This window comes from Amblyomma americanum, chromosome 1, assembly GCF_052857255.1.
Source record: "Amblyomma americanum isolate KBUSLIRL-KWMA chromosome 1, ASM5285725v1, whole genome shotgun sequence".
NCBI lineage: Eukaryota > Metazoa > Arthropoda > Arachnida > Ixodida > Ixodidae > Amblyomma > Amblyomma americanum.
The window spans coordinates 523,110,472-523,129,197 of NC_135497.1; the positions used below are offsets into that span (position 1 = coordinate 523,110,472).

The 18,726-nt window shown below is 41.6% G+C and overlaps 1 long non-coding RNA gene across 1 annotated transcript; it reads left to right on the forward strand.

Annotated features, from left to right (window-relative positions):
- The first annotated feature begins 508 nt into the window (after positions 1-508).
- On the forward strand, positions 509-18,271 carry LOC144107301 (uncharacterized). Its single transcript, XR_013309255.1, has 3 exons — positions 509-780; positions 1,578-1,749; positions 13,789-18,271. It is a non-coding gene; the product is annotated as an uncharacterized LOC144107301 (long non-coding RNA).
- Positions 18,272-18,726: the final 455 nt, after the last annotated feature.

An 18,726-nucleotide genomic window follows, 5' to 3' on the forward strand; every position in this document is an offset into this window, starting at 1 on the left:
GCCATTTGCTTTCCTCAAAACGAATTTTCATTTTCTAGCTGTTCAGAGTACAGCAAGCCACACAATATGCGAAAATTAAAAACCGAAACCAGTGGAGCTGGCTAACATCATCATTCCCGATTCTGCGACGCAGTTACGGTGAACTAGCTAAAGCCTTAGAATCAAACAGATAGTGCCGCCGTGCAGCGACCGCGGCTCTCCGCCTGAGCCCAGCTGCGTCGCTTGCAGCTACCTCGCGCCCCGCTTTCGAAAGCTTTCGTTTGCAGCGCCGCCAGGAACAGCTGGTTGCGAGTAGACACGAGTAACACATCACTAACCGTCAACTGCCTTCGTAATTCAAACAAAATTTTGCGTTGTTGATTGCACCACCCATGTGGCGAAAATAACGTCACCAGTTTTCTTTTAAAGCGTTAAACGTTAGGCGACTTTAGCGCCGTCTTTTCGTTCGCCGGTTGCGGGTTTGAGCGCCCCAAGCGTACTCTTGACCGTGTGCTACACTACCTCTTTTAGTACGCTGTAACGCAGTCTTTCTGTCGAGATTTGGCGATTGTAGCTGTGGTGGCTTTCTTCAGCTTGTTTTGTTGAATGTGCGGCCCCGCTAATGTTGTGGTAGTGTGACGGAACTCGGAAGCTGACAGATGGACCCTGCGCTGCAGAAGACGTTCTTACGCGCATGGAGTTCTCAAAAACTGCTCTGACGTACCGCACCCAACACCACGCCGTAGCGGACAGCCCCCGACGCCCGATAAAAGAAACGGCTTACCATGATTGCTGACTAATGTAAGTACAGAACTGTAAAATGACTTCTGTGATGTGTCGTGGGGATGCATGAGGGCTGCGAATGCATTTAGGCTTGGTCTTTAAGCCTTCTTCGCCGTGAGGTGCGAAATGCGAGCACGACACGATCGCTTGCAGAGAGGATGGTGTTTTCAAAAGTTTGCGCACCAGCTATGCGTCTTTTAGATTCGCCCCCTTGCGCTCTTTGCGTCAGCACTGTTGCGAATAAGTAATGCGATAGAATTTGGTTTACGCTGAGAACTGTGAGGTGCCGCTTGATTCGTTATTCAGACTGAACAGGAGCAACGCGTAAAAAGTAGACCATTAGAACGAAAAGTGCTCGTAGCGGCATGCGTCTTTTGATTCTGCGGCCTGCGTGTTTACTCGATATGGAAAATTGCCCTTTCTATGTCGCATTCGTATGAAGTGCTACGCTTCCTAATACCTTTGCTCAATTAAATTACGTTTAAAAATAGAATCATTCCATTGCAGTGCGCCTGTGGTAATGGCACACTGGAAGGTACGTTGTCCTTTCATTTGAATACATTGAATGTCATTCCCAATTTTCTGTCTGAAGCGAGAACAGTATAACGTGATTCGCGAATAATTGCTCTAAGGAAAATTATACTGTTTTTTAAACCATTTTTATGCAAGCTAATGGATGATAGGTAATTACTCACTAGCCTCCACTCCTGAACACATTGGACTGAACCGCTAGAGGCTGTAATGGGATGTTGCTTCTTTGATTATGTTTACGAAAGCATATCTCTAATTCAACCTTTCTTCAAATGCGTTCGCAGTGAAGGAGTGTACAGCTACCCCACCGGTGTCATCACGCTGCTATTGCACCTCCTTTCATCCTTCATTGAGCCAATGCTACCTCAACCTGAGGTTAATGGCATCATCGACCTGCTGGTGCAGCCTATCAGCCATTGATACCGGATATCAAGCATGTCACCTGTAAAAGAATAGGTATGTGGGGTTTCACAGACAGTTGTTTTATTCCTGTCTTTGCTTATTGCCTGAAAAAAGTATTCTGGTCCGGGATATCTTTATTTTTTTCATTTCTTTTATCTTTTGAAAGAGCATCAAGATGAAAGAAAAAGTTATTGCGAGCATCATGAGTGCATTGCTTTAATCAGATGCATTGTGTTATAATGTGTAATGCTTTTTTAGTTTTTATGCTCATGCTTCTCCTGCTTGGAAATCTTGACCACTGTGTAGACCAGATAAAAAAATATATGTGCTGCATGACCTTTGTACAGTAGCCTAAAAGCAGCAATTCAATTTCATCATAGCTATACTTCACCAGTACCTACCTGTTGCAAGGGACAGCAAGTTTGAAGTGAATCATTGGTGTGATAACTGGCAGACATCGCAAAAAGGGCAACACATTATTGATTATTAGCGTTCAAGTGGAAGACTGTGCCTTATAAGCACAGATGTGGCCAGCATGAATAATTCGTACCATATGAGATTATCCTTGCATTATGTGAAACCATGTGGAGTTTATATTGAAGCAGTAGAGAATAAATGCATTTGTTCAATATTTCCTGCGTGTTGCGGAGGTTATTGTTCTTTCACAATCCCTTTGTCACAACTGACTGCACTGTACAGTTCAAATGCATTTGGAATCTTTTGATTATTTGTTGATTCTTGTTTTTACTCATACCGACATTCAATTACTGCTTGCACTACACTAGCAGAGCTTACATCAACAATTATTTCTATGAGCTTAACCATGCCCCTTGTTTTACTTGAACCAATGCATTTGTCGTTGCCCACCTCCTGAGACATCAAGGTTTGCTATAAGCTGTCCAAATTATTTCATTCACTTTGCTGCAAAGTGATTCCCTTTCCTGCATTCACTGGCTGCAAAGCATTCATGCATTTGTCGTTGCCCCCTCCTGAGCAATCAAGTTTTGCTATAAGCAGTGCAAATTATTTCATTCACTTTGCAGCAAAGCATTCACTTTGCAGAAGCATTGCTGAAATTACTGGCATGTAATTGCCTAATTACTTGGGTATTTATTTTTATCTTCTTCAGAACACACTTTTTTGTTTACGTGTTTTCCTTGTACTGAGCATTCCCCAGAACTGTAGTGATGTGCTGCGGGACAAGTAAAGAAGTGTCAGTCCAGCTGCTCCCTTAGGGGCGTGTTGCTGAGGCTTTTTGCGCTCCTAGCTCTGTGTGGTTTTACGTACAAGCATTGTATCTGACACAGTGCGTGCCCTAATGTTCTGATTTATTTGCTTTAGAAAGGGCCACTCTGGCACTCCGACAACCTTCCTCACCTGCGTACTTCTTGTTCATCCATTTTACCCTCCACACCTGCTATAGCTCCAAATGGTGATTAATTATCTATAGACAGGTAAATAAACTGAACAGCAAGTAAAGTTGAGTTACTTTCTGCTAGCTACTCAAATAGACACAAACATGCGCATGTTATATTGCAGTGTGTTTTCAGTTTGTAGTGCTGTCAAGTGTCGAAAAAAGCATGCAGCTTTGTTGCTTGTCAAAGGTAAAAGGCTACATCTAGTTACATGGAGCTAATCACATTTCTGCAGTTCTAAGTTGCTGCACTTCAAGCTCGCTATAGGGTGCTTTACGTCTTTCATTTTCTCACAAGTTTATTTGGCTGCCTCGACTCTCCTGGATTGACTGGCATGTCAGGAAGGTAAAATGGAACCAGCCTTGATTTATTGCTGTTTAAGCAACAGTGCTTCACAGTTTGTGTATGTGTGTGCATGCACAGAGTTTTTCCAAAGGCTTGTTATGTGGCCAATAGAACCTTCATGTTACAGAAGAAATTATTTCACTTTTCTGTTGTACAGGAAAGTGAGCAGTAATTGTATACATACCAGGTGTTTCAGAGAGAACAAAGCAATTTTCAAAACTATGCTTTTTGGGTTCAAAATATGGCTTTTGCAGCATAGCATTACAAGTGTTGGCAGACTCTGGAAAGAAGCCAGTGAATTGTATTTAATAAGCTAGTTAACTAATTTCTGACAATGAACTTTTAATTTTCACAGATAAGTAACTGGATGCAATTAGAATTTGTAGCCTGTCGTTGGTGGTAGCCATATCAGTGTTTAGAATTTACAAAACGCGATTACCCTCGCCACTGTGGCTCATCAAAATTTGACTGCATCATACAAAAATACATGTGCTTTTGAAAGCATGCAGGCAAAGCAACTGCTCCAGTGCATCATACAAGACGAAAAAGCCAAAATTTGTCGAGTCACAGCACAAAGGGTAATCGCGTTTTCAAAATTCTAAAAAATGATATGGCTATTACTAAGATTGGTGGAAAATTTCTTAATTTAAACTATAAACCTAACTTTAATAGTTAAAAAGTTTGTTATTGGTTGATTCCACGAGAGACCAAACTGTCTAAATATTCCAAATTTTTAATTTTTTTGAGTATTTATTATATTGTGCACACATTGTTCAACAGCCCAACAGTGAATTAAGTTTTGCGAAAATTTTAATACTTCAGGAGAAAAAGTATAAAATAAAATAAAAGCCATGGCGAAGGCAGCGTTTTCAAGCACAGCTCAATTTCGCAAAGTTGAAATGACGTAAGCATCCAGATAAGAAAGCCTTGATGTATTTTTCGTGCTAAATGCACAGGCGAGAAGGAATATGTTGGGCTTATTTCCGTCGTTTTGAGGAAGTTGTCGCTTACTGGAAAAAAATTTGAAAACAACAAGTCTCAAGCGAGGCATCTTCAAGAATTTTTTCTATGCAGATATAAAGCGCATCTTCAGATGTGCAGATTGTATAAGCATCGAGGGGCTAAAAAAGTGCCAACTTTTATTTTTATATAATACAGGGAAGTGCACAAGGTATTGCCTTAAATCTGACATTTTTGACTATAGTAGTGTTACTACAAACCAAAGAAAAAAAACAATGTTCAATTTTTTTGAAAACTCCTGAAACAAGTCTCAAGAAGGAGGCGAAAAAGAATACGAAAGAACGTATTGCATTATTCTGTTTCTAACAATGCTATCCAAGCTCAAACTTGTAGTGTGTTTGGCTCCGCAGGAGTACCTAATTGAGTGTGCGGAAGCAGCAAACAGGGGCCCCCGCTGCTCTAAATTCCCCCAAATCCCAAGGCTGAAATAGTTTCCATCAAAACAGAGCATACCTAATTACTTTTTGTGGACAAACACCGATCTGTGACGTAACAGGTTTCGGTAGCACCGCTATCGTCGAGTGCAGGTAACAACTTGGAGTTAGGTGCTCCTGCCGCTGCTCAAAAAGCTACAAGTTTTAGCTCAGATGTCATTGTTAGAAACAAAATAATGGAACATGTTCTTTAATATTCTTTTTCACCTCCTTCGAGAGACTGGTTTCAGCAGTTATAAGAAAAATTGGAGATGTTTTTTAAAGCAATATTTTATTCAAAAATGCCGGATTTAGGGCAATACTTCTTGCACTTCTCTGTTTTATACAAAAACAAAATTCAGTACACTTTTTTAGCTCCTGATGTATATCCATTGCGCAAATTTGAAGGAGATCTGCCTTTATTTGCAGAGGAAAAAAAAATCTTGAAAATTCGCTCATTTGAGACTGGTCTTTTCAAAACTGTTTCGTAAGCGACAACTTCTTCACAATGGTGGAAATAAGCCTGACATACTCTTCCTTACCTGTACTTTTAGCACTCAAAATGTATCCATCATGGCTTTCAGAATTTTTTATTCCTACATCAAGCAAATTCGCGAAATTGACCTCTACGTAAAAATGCTGCCTCTGCCATGACGTCATTTACAGTTTTTTCTTCTCTAATATTTGCATTTTTATGAAACTAAATGCACACTTGGCCTGCTGAATAATGTGTGCACAGTGCATAACATAATCAAGAATATTTAAAAGTTCGAATAGTTTGATCTCTCGTGAAATGCTCTACTAAAAATTACTTCACCAGCTAACTACTCAAGACGAAGTGCCAGTTTTCTTGTTCAGGCCAACATTGGTAATACTGTTTTGAAAAAGCCATATTTTTACCTCAAAAACCAATTGTTTCGAGAATTGCTTAGTTTTCCCTAAAACAACTCGAACGTAAGAAAAACATGACAGGATTTATTCCATGACATCTATACTGGAGGAGCAGCCTTTTTCAAGTGTACTACAGCATTCGCTGCTCGCAGGTTTTGTTTCCAGCAACCTTTTGTTCCAGCAACCTTGGTTGTGGTGCAGATAGGTTTGCTTCTCAGTATTTGAGCCAGGAGTTAATAAATGGTAGATGTGAATTTTGCACTAAGAGCAATTGCACGGACTACAGATGTATCTGTACTTGCACTCAAGGAGCCCTTTTTGATATCTGAGCCACTCTAGAGAATGTTGCGTGTCAGTCTCGATTTCTCTCTTGGCACGCTCTGTGCGTTATATAATTCTACACACATGGCTGAGGATGTCTTCCAGCTTCCTGCACGAGATCATTAGCTTGGTGGCTAGACACCTCCAGCGAGGTAGATGGCCATAGATGACAGGCCTGTCAACTCAGTTCTTGAACAAAAAAAACACGATCAGAACAAAGAAAATTCTCAGGTGTGAATGAAGGGGCACTAGGGTTTGTATAAATTGCATAAAAAATAAAATTATAGGTGAAGAAACCTTCGGCAGATAATCAAGGTGCGTACGCTCTTTGCTATCAGGTTCATTAAAATTAAAATAGCATACAAATCTAATGGCTGCACCACAGGATATACAAGTGAAATCAATAAAAAAAATAATTTATTTCATCACCAAACATATGTGAAGTTTCAGAAAACTCAAACAACACACTATGCCTTCGCAGGCACACGGTAAAGACAATCGACTTCTGCTTCTGTAAGCTTCTGTCGGCAAGTGTTTCGACGTATGTCGTTGGAGTCCCAAGTGAACACCTTTTTAGTTGTGGTCTTTCCAGCCGAATGCCTGCGCTGACCAGAGCTCCTGTGGGCCTCGCAGAGGATCTAGTTTATGGTGTCTGAAAGCTGTGATGGATACACAAAAAAATGGGTACGCACGATACGGCCTTTTGGCGAGTATGACCAAACACGTTCGCATTATCACGCTACGCGCCCATAAAGTAGGCGATCTAGACCGAACCCCGCCACCTCCACTTTCTCAACTTTCTCGGAAGGGTCACCATTTCGGCATCAGTGTTAGCACATGCAAATTCACGACAGCGAGAGAGGCAACTGACACGATCGATCGTACAAAAATTTTGTCGGACTGCTTCGGAGAAAATGCACTGTGATTGCTCTACCCATGCAAAAGGGCGAATTTTTTCGAAAGCATATTTGGCTTTGCGCGATCGCATTGCTCAGATCCACATCCGGCATATTTTGCTGCCACTTCTCGCCAGAGATACCTGCATATTCTCAATGGAGAACACAACATGCCGTCGACTCGACGTGTTCTATACTGATTGATACCAAGGAGTGCCACAAACGCGGCACATAAAAAGCGAGCAGACTGGTGTCATCTCCGGCGACCACTGCCTTGCTTTCCCGCTAAAAAATGGCAAATTCACTAAGGTCCCTACCTGTAGTAGTAATGTAGGACAAGGGTGCCAATACTTTTCCTTTTTTCACTGATATCGGCACCACAAGAACACATCTCTTTCTACACAGTACATTCGTCACTTAGTGTGATTTTGCGAGGATCGACAGCCACGCCGTCGCCACAAATTCCGTGTGATAGTCTCGACGCGATTAGACCCACAAAACAGTGCTAATTTCGCCACAAGCAAGGAGCACCCATTCATTCATTAGCGGCGAGCTCTGCGTGGACGATCGTGATGTGGTTGTAGCCGGTCGCCGCTGGGTAAATCGCGCGGAGGAGCAAAAAAAAAATCTCTTCAAAACATTCGATCGAAGAATAGACGCTCCCCCACGCTGTCTGTACGATCGTTTTTGAGCCGCATGCGGACGCGTCCTTGAGGCCATTCGCACGGCTGCGTGAGGGCGTGAGGCGGATGAGAGGTGTTTTACGGTCAAGTTTGCTGCATGCGACCGAATTTACGACTCAGGCGTTCTGATTGGTGCGCTCGCCAGTGCCGCCCCTGTGGCAGCACGGGCATGTGCCGTAGCAAAACACGTATATTGCCGTACGAATACGCACATATTGATACTGTGGCTCACCCGAGTCATGTTCAGCTGTGATATTTTTCGTAGCGGGTAACACCGCGATGGGCTGTGATAGTCATGTATCTCGGCGCGGCCGACCCTGACATCCGCAACCGAAGCCGCAACAAACGTTGCAGCACCCCAGGCGAGGTTCTGAAACAGAGTCAGGGGGAAACGATTAACGTTCGCGCTATTTCTGCTTCAGAAAGTGAAAAAAAGGCATGACACCGCGATCGTGACACAACTCGTTGGACCGCTAGTCGACTAGACCCCACTGAGGACCCCTATAAATGCAGCCGTTCTGTCTACGATCTAAGTTTTTCGACCCCCAATATTTGAAAGTGCCCCCATTAAAGTTACGCTATACCAAAAGTTGCAAGAGCAATTTCAGAACGACGCCGCGATTCGTGTCGCGAATTCCCGGAACCAAGGGCACGGGACGAGCACAGGATAGGTTAACTGTACGTATTCGATCGTTTGTAGTTACAACAGGGAAATTACTATCTGAGCTCAGATCAGGCACATGTTAAATCATTTATTAAAACTAGCACACTGCAGTCTTTTTACATGCAATATAAGTGCCGTTATTTCGTGGCTTTTTTATTAGTTCATGGGCCCTATAGTTGTGATCTATAACCATTAGTTGTCACTGTGACGAAAACAGGTCTCCTTGCAGGCTCCGCACTAATTTTTTATTGTAAAAGACACTTCTTGATTTATTGATATAAGAAGTGTGTGTCTGAATTCTGTATTCGTTAAAAATTTGGCATTTTAGCACACTGCTGTCGGACACGAACGCAAATGCACGAGAAAATTATCCCCAGTAATTTGAAAAATGTGATCAGTTGTTACAGTAGTCGGCATTTCAGAGAAGAGTGACCGTTCAACAGTGCAGATTTCTTTCTGCAATGTTACCGGTCCGTTAGAATAGCCAAAATTGATATAGTACAGTGTGGTGACAAAGGAAGGGGCCAAGCCATCTATCGCCGTGCTGAAATGGAAGGCTTTCTTTTTTGTACAGTGACAGGGGGCAAACGGTTTTATTTTAGCAGTCATTCCTGCGCTCATATTGCGAAGAAAATTGAGCAAGCTGGAATGCAGCAGTGCAAACATGCCTGAAGAGTTGTGCTAAGAGCCAATCAATGCTGAAACATGCAGAAAAAAGCTGACATGTTGTTTGTACAACTCCAAACAATTCTAAAAGTACCCACGTGATGAAAACAAGCTGGTTGCTTAGTACTTAGTAAAACCCCATGCATGCCTTTTACCTTCACTGTGAACATAACATTATATGGGAGTTGGTAAACTGGCTTACATCTGGACGGCGCCTGGTTGAGGCTGGGAAAGAATACTTCATATGTTCTGGGAAACAGGATACACTGACATTGCACAGTGGTTATGTCAAGCAGAAATTGTAAAAACATATTTACAGGGTGAAAGCTGTGTTGGCGCAAAATACAATGAAATAAAAAATAAGTATTTCAGTGTGTCTAGGGCACACATGCATATATCCCCTCACATATCTTTACAGTAATGTTTAAGAGTATTTTCAGACCAGAAAAAAAGAGGGATCGCAACAGTGATTCTGGTTCCCAAAACAGCAGAAAAAAGTTAGCACTGTCTGTACTACGTGTCTTGTATAAAATTTTGGAACATCCTAGCTGTTGCTTATTAGCAACATCTTCGGGAAAGTTAAGCTCATTTCATTGCCAGTTTGGTTTTCAAACTGCCTAAGCTCCCTTTAGGCATACCTTACGTTCAAATGACATTGTTGTTAACCTAACTTGCTTGAAGATATTTGCCTAGGCTATGGCTACATTTCAGCTTCATACAGGGAGTGTATCTGAATTTAAACCGTCCTAGAAGAACTGCATGTATTAGGCAAACAAGTGTCTTGTTTATGGCTTGCTTTTCAAAATAATGCACCAAAATAATAATCCTCCTTGGGACCTTAAATGAAAACTGGTGTTACTAATGTAAGGAAAAGAGCAACTACTGTCAGTGTACGAACATCACTGCAGCTGTAATCTGTCTCCGTTGATTACGACAGAACTTTGTCAAATTGAGCTTTATTACAGAGAAGGATGCAGCATTTTATAAATTCTGTAAATGCTGGCCCAATAACTTACCTGACAAGGTGATGGTTCGGGCTAGTGGGTATGCATTATGATCCATAGCGCAGCGACAAAACAGGAGACAAACACAAGTGCAAAGCGCTTGTGTTTGTCCTCTGTTTTGTTGCTGCGCTATGGATTATACCGTGAAAGGAGTTTGGTAGCCGTGGGCTCTGGAGGGTGTAGTACGCGGCGCCTTGAATGACTGGTTGAGGGGTAGGCGCAGAGGGAGAGTCGAATGGCCTGAGCTCACGAGGCAGTCAGAGATTTCGGCTGCTGACCAGGTGCACTGGTGTGTCTGGGGTTTTCGGTGTTAGGAGGGTTGTGCGACATATTCCAGGCAGTTTAAACATCGCATTCCACCACAAAATATCACAAATAGGTCGCGGAACCTAAAGAGCTAGGCACAGACCGCAAGCACTGAAGCAGTGTCCCAGCTGCAAGATCGCGCGCGTCTCTCCCTTCTTGGTCCTCAAGGCGCCCCCCGGGGACACCTAGCGGCAATAAGAAAAAAGTTTCATGAACGGACCATAAATAACTTATTAACCATAAATGCAGAGAAGGCAAAATCAATCTTGTTTAGGACTAAACCTAAGGCTCTACAGTCTGTACCAGAATTGTTTCTATGTAACACAAATGTACCCTACGTAAAAAACATCAAATCTGTAATAGCCTTAAATGAATGGCTTTCCCGGGACACACTGATATAGATCAACTAAAAGTCAAGCTCTCAAAAGCATGCGGGGTTCTAAACAGATTTAGACACGTTCTACCTCAGAATAAAAAACTACTAAAATATAACTCAAATTTCACTAGTCATGTCACATACGCTCATTAGCATGGGGTACCACAACAGATGCGAATAATAATAAGATACAATGCTGCACAAGAAAGCCCTTCAGATTATCTAACCTTCCATATGATTCGCATGCTACAAATCTATTCGCTGAACTCAAAATTGTGCAAGGGAAACGGATGTACGAATACATGCTCATTATTCATTATGTAAAAGAACAACACACACCCTAATTCTACAAGACATTGCAGAACTAAGACCTAATGTAACAACAACACCACTTCGCAACATCCCACCCTTGTACATTCCACCCAGCCGTACGAATTATGGACAGCAAATGATCGAACATCAGCTACCGTATATTCCGAACGCTCTCCTTAAACATCTATCCCCATTCTCTTAAAGCTAAAAAATGGAGACTGCAATGCCTTGCATAAATTTAACTTTTTAATGTCAAATTTCTTTCATGCATTTGCTTGTGTTTTTTCTTGACTCTTGTATTTTTTGTGACCACAATTTTTTTTGCAGTTTTGCAGTTTGTGTTTCTGCATGTCACTTCACATTTAATTTTTTTCGCGTTAGAAAACGAGGGTTCAGTAGTAATTGCCTACACGCTTTGTATAGCTACATGATAAAATTCGTTATTCGTTCCGTTTGTCTTCAACTCTGTTTTTTCTCTCGAAGTGGTGAGTTTCTATTCAGTGTAACAAAATGCGGCCCCGCTGCCACCGCCATTGTAACGGGGGCGGAAATCTCGTCAAGCCGACGATTTCTGTTGAATTTTTGGCGCGATGCTAGCGCTTTGATCTCGTGCTAAATAAATTGAATTTACTTAAAAAAATTTGCTGCGTTAGTACAAACCCAACCAACCCTGAGGCTAGTGCTCCATTTAAGCGGGCATTGTGGTTTATAGATTTCCCCTTTTCGGGAATGTGGTAGAATGCTTTGTCGACGTGTTGTTTTTCGTAAATGCGGCTCTCTTTTAGTTTAAGGTGTGCATTTGTGACACCGCTCATCTTAAAACTTTCTTTAGTTGAGATACATGGTTTGGTACTTAGTGGCCTTGGAAAGCGAGGGAATTTTCTCAGGTGTCCTGCATTGTTTGGTGCCCAGCTATGCATTACATTAATTTCGATCAGTTATTTGTGATTCAGTCATCGCTCTTGATTGTTGATTAGGAGAATAAGTATGTCAGCTGTGTTCTCTATTTATTTATTTACATCGCATACCCTCAGTCGCCGAAGCACTGCAGAGGGGAGTTGTTTACAAAAAGAAAAACCAGGACATATGCTATTTAAGAAATTCTGAGTGTGTTTCAGTTGCACCACAGCATGTGGTGCACCTCTTACATGAAGTTAGGCAGCAAAATAGGGACGCGCTGCAGTTCTGACACGGCTGGAAAGAAATACAGATCTGCTGGCTGATAGGTTGGCAGCCGTGGGGAACGCCAGCAGTAGAGTAGCTGCAGCGGCTTGCACCACACAAACCCCTGAGCTGCCGAAGCTGCCGGCTGAATCATTGGAACAGTTCAAGGCAGCCGAGGCAGCTGTGCAGGATGAAGCTGTGTCGGCAGCACTGGTATTGTAACCTTTCTTGGAGACATTCTTGATGTTTGAATATTGGTTCGACAGCATCAATAACTCTATATGCGACTGAAATTATGAAGTCTACGCTCTGCTCTCAGTTTTAGCTCCATCCGTTCATTGTATAACTAATGTGTGCTCTACTAGTGTACGGATCTGAAGGAAAAACAAATGAATTTTGAGCATAGAATTATGTTGAGGCATCTTATTCTTTCAGGCACTTGATTAGCGAACTAGGGCTCTAAACGTTCAACAGGGCTAGCTTTCACTTAAGTTTATGATTAGATTGCATTAAATCCTGTCTTTCTGCAGAAAAAAGGACAATTAAACGACAAGTTTGAAGAACCACGACGATCACACTTCACAGACAAGCAGTTGAAGTTCCCTAGGAAGGTGCACACACACTTCCCCGCATGTTTCAGAGAAGCTTCTGACTAATTTCTAAAATTATATGATTTTAAGTTCAAAAGATGGCTTCTCGGCAAAAGAATACAAATTGTGGCAGACGCCACAAAGCAGGTCTATAAATTTAGCCTTAAGTCTGCGAACTAATTTCTGATAGTTACCTTTTTATCGATTACAGGTAGTTGCCTGCTTACAATTAGAGTTATTTAGCGGAATCTGGTTTTATAATTTGGAAAGCGTAACATTTAGCACTGTGGCTTAGCAGGTTCTGGCCATTTCCGAAAGTCGCTTGCTGGTTATGTGCACACAGTGACGTTCATCACATTTCGTCATTTCGCGGCTCACGCGCCACGTGACCTCGCCCCCTCCAGACAGCAGCAATGCGCCCAGACGAATTCCGCGGTAGGGTGGGGGCAGTAAATTTCACGTGGCATGTTTGCTGTGGAGTGAGACTTGTTACCCGTGCCTGTGCTCACATAGCCAGTGCTCGATTTGCGAATTGCGCGGGAAAATATTGTGCACCTTCCAAGTACTTCAGTTGCTGGGCTGTTTGATCGCCATGCTTCTTAAAGCTTGACCTTCTTTCTTTTGGCACTGTAAGATTCCAAATGCACCACTAACTAGCTTAACAGTTTGTTTTGTGGGAGAAAACATTCTAATTTTCACCTTAATTTAATTACCATTCATAATTATTTGCTTCGGGCTTTCAGCGCCGGCAGCTAGTCCAGCTGGGGGCCGTAAGCTGGCAGAAGTTGCGGCCAATGTGGTGAATATGGTATCATTGGGTATTCCCCGTGCAACTAAATTTCAGTCTGCAAGGCAAGAAGGGCGAGGAAGCCTTTATATTAACAAGACTTTGCAGAGTGGCTAATAGTGATGTGGCTATTGGTGACGGTTTTATTTCTAATCCTTGCTGCTTTAACTAGTTCTCTTAGCTACTACTGTCCAAAATGCTTTTTGCCACATAACTTTTTTTTGCTGTTTTTATGTGCAGATGCCATCATGGAAAAAGAAAAAACCGACATGCAGTCTGCACAATCATACATCGGCAAGTGGCCGCCCGGAGCTTGTGATCGGGAGGCGGCTGTAAAAAGCATATGGCTGAGGCACTGGCTGGGACAGTCGCTGGACGTGCTCTTGATGCAACCACTCCCTCCAGTTGGGCAGCAGCTCCAGCAGCTGCAGAGTCCAACAATGTGGCACTTTAGGTTGTATCCTTCTTTGGCGTACCGATTAAATTTTCATACTTGTTTGAAGCTAAAATATTTAACATAGCCATTTGCGGTACAAAAATGGTCAACATGTCGATATTGAAATCATGAGTGGACAGCAAGTAATTGCTAGTTTCTGCAGTAATAAAACAGCGGCTGTTCACGAAAAGAAAACAACTCAAAATGATTTTCATTTGGAAGCCTGTAGCAAATAGAAAATATGTTCTGATTCGCACGAACTGCTCCGTTCGAAAATCTTTGCAATGCATCATTTACTGCAGTGATGTCTTGCAACAAAAGGTTATTCCAACCATTATAACTTATGATTACCGCGTCTTTTAAAATGTGTACGGAAAGGCATAACCTGTATGAAAGACTGAGAAGCAGCCATTTAAAATAAATGTGCGGACATGATATAAAACTTACAGCAATATACTCCGATGGCTGCTCAAAACAGCTAAAAAGAAATATTTTGAATCTGAAATAAATTAAGATTGTAGCGACTCTAAGTAACAGTGGAGTAATTAAGTCATTCTTAAATAGGACTGTTACAAAGGCTTCGATAAGGGAAATCCAGAGAGTCACTCATATTTGTCGTGACTTTCTCGGCAATGCAAATGTTCATTGATGCATTTGTTATCGATCAGCTTCATGTTGCTCAGACCGTTCATGTGTACCCTGACATACCTCATAGCCTTTTCCGGTTTCTCCGGATGAGGTGCGCACTGTCATTATGAATCTGAAGGATAAAAGCACCGGTTCTGACAATTTACATTCATGTCATATCAAGTTAATATCTTCTCTGATTTTTCATGTGTTGTCTCATATCATGAACCTAATCTTCAAGGCGGGCATCTTCCATAGCCCACTAAAAAATTTTAAGTGAAAGTTTCTTCAAAAAAGGCGACAAGCGCCTAACAACTTATCATCACACCATTTCTATTCTTTCCTTACTCAGCAACGTAAGTGAAGAATTGTTCGTCACGCGTCTAACAAATTATCTTACAAAATATCATCATATGTTCTAATCAGTTCGGCTTCCGGTCTGGTTTTTCAACTGTATTAGCCTTAAATTTTTTAGCAGATAAAAATAATGAACAACTGATTTCAGCGAATTCATTGGTGCAATAATAACTGATCTCTCAACAGTGTTCGATTCAATTAATGAATATATACTTTTTGTCAAATTAAAAGTCCTTGCAGAATTTGGCCCTGCACGAACATTTATTCGCAACTGCTTACTTTAACGGATCCAAGCAGTTTGCTTTGTTGGTACTTAACTCTACACCAAAGACTACTTCTGTTGGCATTCCTTCAGGGTTCCATCCTTGAATCACTTTCTTCCCTAAGCCATCTTGATGTGCATCTTCGGAATGTATATTATATGCCGATGATACAACCATACCAGCATCTGACAGATGCATAGATTCCTTGACACATAAAATGAAGGCTGATGCTGCAAACTTAGCAACCTGTTATTGAATCCACATCCTGAGTTAATACCTCTAAATCTAGCTGTTTTATCTTTTCATGTCCATAAGATTATTTCAGAATCCCCACATATTTAACTTAAATTTCACATACTCACTGCTACTGATCATGCAATGTTTCCTTGAGTAGAACTTGACTGCCACTTAAAAATCCACAGACACAAACTGCTAATCAACAAAAACAGCATATGGCATCAGGGTACTCATTAAGGTATGACATTCAGTTTACACGCTCTGATTTCACTGTACTACGCTTTCATCTATAGTCATACTAACCATTTTATATCTTCTCGGGGAAACGCCCACTCAAAACACATATCGCCGTTACAACACACACGGGATCAAGCCATAGGTATTATTACCTTCAATAAATATTTATGCAGTGCTGCTCCCTTACTGCAGGCTCATAGCATCCTAGGGGTGTCATCCGTGGTTCATTATTCTCTTGGAGTTCTCATCTTTAACTTCACGAAAGGATCACTTCCCATTCCAATAAATAGCAGTATTGAATTTCCTCGATGAAGTTTCACTCGCTTTTCATGCCAACGGAACTTCCTAATATTGAAGAGCCTAGAACTAGCTACGAGAAATTCACTGTACACTTCTCTGCTTCATTTCTGTGGCATTCGTTGATATTTAGCATAAATCAATCATCTAACATTCGTCCTTTCAAGTGCACCTTTTTTACTCTTCAATCCCGATAAACAACTTTTTTATATATAAAACATACCAAGCACTCACTTGGATTGTTTTCCTCTATTTATGCATTTACATACATTTACAAAAATCATATTTTGTGTATACTTGCATCATCTTCCGCTATCGTGTGTTTTACTGACTAATGTAATCAGTTTCAATTTCATAAGTTTGAAAGATGTCCCCTGTGCAGCCATTGGCTTTGCGACCTCCTTATTCGTTTATGAAGTATGTGTATGTGCTGATTGATCACTTGAAATCAACTGGTTCCAATTGTGATAAAAACACTACAAGCACAAATCTCAGGAAGCAGCTCACAACTTGCATGCTCTTGCAACAAAAGCAAGACACCACCACCGTGGCGATGTGTTCGGTTTACACAGAACGATTTATAAGACTTATACATAGACACGTCGCGATCATCTCTCAACCAGGTTTTTCTGAACATTACTGCATCAAATAAAAAATGAAACTTATTTATGAAGTCACCTATACTGTTTCTTTATGAGAGAGTGACCAGACATGAAGGTAAAGGCACTTCAAAGTACAAGCATGTTTATTTGGTACAAGATTATCTACCTCGAGTGCAAACGAGGGACTATCACTCACCATTCTAGGACAGAGAGATAAACCACAGTACGCTCACAAGAGAGCGACCTCAGGAAAGAAAGTCTCATCCATGCCGCACTACGACCACAGGGTCGCCCTCAACCTTTCGCAGCAAGATTTTTGCACTCCTCAGCCATGCGTATTTTTACCTGTTCGCTTTGGCCCAATCTTTAGCCTCTTGAAGCAGTTTCCTGTTGTGATTTGTCATATTTTCTTGACAGAACACCTTGAACTTCTTTAAGCTTCAAGCGCCGTCAAGCTACTGATCTCGAACAGAATTCCTGAAATACCTAACAATTATACCAGAAATGCTGCCAGGTTTTCATGGAAGGCGGTGAATGGCAGTGACATTTTCAGTAAATACAAGAACTTCAATCAAAGCGGCAACTGAATGTACTTTTCGAAGCAAATTTTTTATTAGGAATGCCACATGGATGTAACGTTGCCATTTGAGCTTTTAAATTACAGTACAAATTGTTTTTAATTTCCGCCGAACGTTTTTATGCATATATCGCACTCATCCGAGCCAGCTATCTGGCTTCATATAATATTTTCAGGTTTCTTACATGATATTAACAGCTTCACGCTCTTTTCACACGCAGGTAGATGCTGATCCTTTATTTCTCTAAATGTCGCGTATTGTATTGTTTTTTTTTCACCAAATAAGTTGCATTAAATGCTATCTAGTAGTGTGTTCTGTGTTCTTTATATTTCGTTTTATGGTGTACTGTTACCAGGATTATCCCCTGTGACTGTATTTCTAAGTTGTACCTGCATTATAATTCACACGGGAGACAAGGCCTTGTGTGGATTCTGGCCTCTTGCCTTGCATTCCACTTTCATTTGAAAGAAAAAAACTGAAGTGAAGTGAAATGCACAGTTCTGCAACTTTCTGACAGGAATTTTTTGCCTTTGTTGCTTGGGAGGTTGGTTAATTATTCTGGACTAATTATGCAAATGATCATATTACAAAAATACTCGACTTTGTTCAGACACTAGCCAGCGACATGCATTTGCTTGCGTCGCCTTAGAGTGCTTTAGCATGCTTTAAACCCTGGCTAAAGTTACAGGGACACGTTGTATACATGCAATGAAGCCAGGAATGCCTCCAGTTTCTCACAACTGCACTTCCATACGTGTACTCTTTTGACAGATGTGACATTTCGGTCTGAGCTTTCTGCAGTGGGGTTTGAGATTATGTATACATTCATAGTACAGTGATTAAAATCCAGATGCAGCATTGCCGCTTTCCGACAGTTTGTGCACGGAAGGAATGCGCTAATTTGGTGTAAGTGTGCTCAACAATGTATCCGCGATGCTAATTCTCCCTTACAGTAGGCTGATGTCATTTGTTCGCTTAATCTTGGTCTCTTATGCTGCCGGACAAGCTCTCTGTCGGAATGGCAAGGCCCGCAAACGTTGATTGACTGATACATGAAGAATAAAAATTTTATTTATGACTTTTACTATGAATCAAACTCGCTATTGAATGCATGACTGCAGTGGCGACAGTGTTTTAGCGAGGCTGGCAAAGCTGAAACCTAGAAGTAGTGCATTTTGGTTTATTTGAACCTCAAGCGCCCGCAGACGGCACATCACATGAGGGGTGGGCGCATTAACGATGGTTAGCAATGACTGTTGCGTGGTAATCATGAAAGTGGCATGGCTTCTTCCATTGCTGCCTTGAAATGAGCAGGATCAATGACTAGCGCTTGGCCGCTAGGAAGGTCATTTCAGTCGGGAGCTGTGTGCACAAAGAATTACTTCTTGAATGCAAAAGTGCGGGCACAATGTGGAATGACGGGCTTAGCAGGGACTGTGCAAGGTGTTCGACATACCGGCTTAATGAGCTGGCTGTCACGGGGTGAACAATGTAAAAACTGGACAAAGAGAGAGGCGTTAAATTCCGTGACGGTAAGCGCGAGA